This window comes from Meleagris gallopavo, chromosome 21 (assembly GCF_000146605.3).
Source record: "Meleagris gallopavo isolate NT-WF06-2002-E0010 breed Aviagen turkey brand Nicholas breeding stock chromosome 21, Turkey_5.1, whole genome shotgun sequence".
In the NCBI taxonomy this organism is placed as follows: domain Eukaryota; kingdom Metazoa; phylum Chordata; class Aves; order Galliformes; family Phasianidae; genus Meleagris; species Meleagris gallopavo.
The window spans coordinates 642,310-646,083 of record NC_015031.2 but is presented as its reverse complement, the minus strand read 5'-3'; positions in this window follow the sequence as shown (position 1 = coordinate 646,083).

Genomic DNA, 3,774 nt, shown 5'->3' with positions numbered 1-3,774 from the left:
GGGGAGATTGCAGAGCACCCGAGAGCGGCAGCTACCCGTTTCCAGGCTGCTTTGTTCATACCCCAGATCTTTGTCCAGTGTGTGTGCTGTGAGGGCGGCAGGATCTGTGTGGGCAGCTGGTGCATCTCGTTAGGAGGCAAACGTAACCCCGACTGTCACAATTACCCGTGGTTTCCCTGCTCCTAAAGCTTACTGAGATCGCTCGCGTGAAGCCAGGTTGGTCTGCACACAGGCAGGCACGTTGAGGATTGAGTCCGCTGTCTTTTTTTCTTCAGAGATATGCCGGCACCCGCAGTTCTTGCCCTCATCTCCCCTGCCAGCTGTATGCTCCCACCTCACAGCTGTGTCGGTGCAGCTGTTTTCATGGAAAACCACTGAGAAGCGTCTTTCCAGTGAGATGTTCAGTGTTAAGTATAGCCATGTGAAAGAAAAAGCTTGTTCTGAGCCTGAGATCACTGACTTCGTGGGCCTGCAGACAGAGAATTGCTTAACTTCCACTTCTGCTTCAGGGGAATATATGTGTGGGTGCATGCACCATTAAGAATGGCATCTCTAAGGCTGAAGAAATAGGTACCAATTTTAGATTGTTCTCTGAGTTCTTCAAGTTCCAGTATAATGTCTTCAGAGTCTGGATAACTGCACAGAGAATTCCATTCCAGCTCTGCTCAATTCTGTAAGTTTTTTTTTCCTCATAGGAATGTGTTTTTACAACTGTGTGGCCTCTGTGTGGCAGCACTTGCATAAACACAGAGCACAGCTGTCCTTAACTGTACGAGTGCCATGTTCCTGCCTGGCTGGCTCACAGCCCTTCTGCTTTCTTGTAGGGCACTGTGAAACCTTGAAACTCTCTCATGGATGGGGCTTTGCTATTGTGTCAGTTAACTAGTTTTGTATGAACCTTCCCAATGAAAAAAATATTCTATCTTACAGGTGGGAGGCTGCAGTTTGCTAAATATATAAGAAAACACCAGGTGTTTGACTTCTGCTTATCTGATGGCTTAACAAATGAGCATCCTTCCTTTGCTGATCCTGTTCTCTCTCCAGATGGACTGTAGGTAGGAGCCAGTCATGATCTATTTGGAACCTACAGTCCCAGTTTCCCTGGTGACGCATGGAGTTTGCAAGCTAGCTGCAGAAATAGCACACTTCTGTGCCCAGGTTTTTCATAGTTTTGAAAACCTGGAGATTCTTATTGAGAGCCCAGGCTAGGAGAATTAAATCCCAGCAGCAGGAAAGTGTGGCCATTCTATGTAGTGTTTCACAGGCTTCAAATAAACAAGCCAGAACTCTCTTGCAATGGTAAAAGTAATCATTTTTAGACTCCTGTCAGATCACTGTTTAAAAAAGAAAGAAGAAAAGCTGCCTTTTGACTGAGAGTCTGCTGGCTGATTTTTTTTGTTCTTTTTCTCCTTCCCCGTTCCTCCTTTTGTACCCCATCTTCCCTTGTTTTACAGCTGACCCACAAAACTACAGGAGTTGGAGGAGTTCATCAGGTTTCTTTTTCAGTTGCTAGCAGTTGGGAATATTATTGCAAGAGTTCCCTCTGGTGGTCAGTAATGGGGAAATGAATAATACTTCTGCTGTAAGAAGCTTTTTTATACTGGAAGGATTTATTGTTCAGTCACTCTGTTCAGTGTTTTTAACAACCTTTCTTTACTTAAGGCTTCTCTAGATAATAACTGGTAACCTTTTCCAAATTCCTTTTTCCTCCCACTCCTCAATAGCATTGATTCATCCTTTCTGTACAAAGGCTGCAATAAAGGTGGAGCTTTTCTGCCCCAACCTGCATTCTTTCACTGGCCTTTTATGGGCAGAGGATGAAGTCTGAGGTGAGTGGAAAAGAACAAAGCTCTTCGCTGGAGACTTAAAAGAATAAAATTAGATCAGTTTGTAATTGTGAAGAATTCACAGTTCATAATAATATTCTAAAAGAAAATATCAAGAGAATATTTTGTTCACCTACCTAACAGTAAAGACCCTGCAGGCACTCAGGCCTGGTTTTCCTCTTCTGACTTGATTGTTCTTGCCAGTCAGCCTAGAGGTGATTTTTTCCTAAGGAACTCTAAAACTTTGGCTACTTACCTAAAGCCACAACTTATCAGTAGAAAGTTTTATGCTGAGTTCAATAAGCAAGTCATGAGATCATGTCAAGCAGAGAGGGTTGTGGTATGGCTATATAGCAAGGAACTGTCCTAGGCAAACATTCCAGGATTTTAAAACAAAGAAAGTAAGCACCTGGGTGAAGTGATGGCTTCAACTGCACACTTATAGCAGTAGTGCAAGGCAACCTGATGTCACAGAATCCTGCTCCAGCTATTACATTGAAGGGTCAGGCTTTGTAAATGTGGTCTACATCATATACAGATCTAGATCACTGCGTTCTACTTACAAGATGAAAGTCAAAAGGAGAAAAAGATGTATCCTTTATTTTCTTTATAATAGCATTTCTGTCACGGAAGTGTTTTCTCTAGCAATTATTTCAGAATCTGCTGCTCAGAGCAGGTGTTTCTGCCCTGTTTACTTCTCACGTTTACATTATGCATACGTGGCTTCTCCCATAACCATTCACATCTGGCATGGAAATATCACCTGTGGTGATATCACTTGGTGGTTCCTGCCAGGTGCTGGCTGTGTGATGTCAGCACCAAAGATAGTTCTGGCAAAATAACTAACATTAACTATTGTTAAAGATCTCAGTGCAGAGGCTGTTAAAAATAAATAAATCTAGAGTGTGTGATGAGTATGGATGAGGGGAGGAGGTTTTATGTTGCCAGCTGCAAAATTTCTTTATACCAAAGTTAAGATCTGCTGTTGAATTTTAGAATCATAGAATTGTTAAGATTGGAAAAGACCTCTCAGATCTGCAAGTCCAACCCCAACCCACCCCATCATGCCCACTGCCCACGTCCCTCAGTGCCACATCCCCACAGTTCTCAAACACCTCCAGGGACGAGGACTCTCCCACTTCCCTGTGCAGCTGTGCCACTGCAGCACCACTCTTTCTGAGAAGAAACTGTTCCTAATATTCTACTTGAACCTCCCCTGGTGTAATTTAAGGCCACTACCTCTTGTCCTAAGGTAACCTATCACAGGGGGTGTGCTGGAGGACTGGTTCGAGAAGCAGCAAAACTGAGGAATGAAGTAGGATGGGAGGGTCATGTAACCAGAGAAATATTAGAAATTTGTGATGGAATTAGCTGGATGTGATGCTGGTGACCATGAGCTGAGGAAATACAGCTGTAGAACCATCAGCTGTGTTATGCCACGGATGCCAAAATACTGATGCTATTGGCCAAGGCAGGAGCAAGCCTTGAGATACAGCAGTTCTGTACCATTGTGTCCAAGGGGGATAGCTATGAACTACAGTGAGCAATTAGGTTAATTAGCAAAATAAAGAACTTGTTTCGTGAGAATTGCGGAATGGAATTGTAAAGCTCATTTAACATAGTGAAGGGAATAATGAAATTATTCCTATGACTCTATAAGGCTTCTCTCGACATACCCCCGGGTGGGAAAGCAGTACGTGACAAAGGGAACAACCGAGCTGAGAACAGACACATACAGACACACTGCTCCTGAACAGCACAGAGGAGGAGCAAAACCCGAACGTCTGCAGAAGCCCGACCACCTCTGCTACTATCATTGTAGCATGGGAAAATGGCGGCGAGCGGAAGAGCCGCTCTTTCTCTTCGTCTCTATGGCCGCGCTGAGCGCGTTGGCGCCGCTCTTGCAGCAGCTCCGGGCGGCGCTCTATCCGCGTTGCCGTCTCTGTGG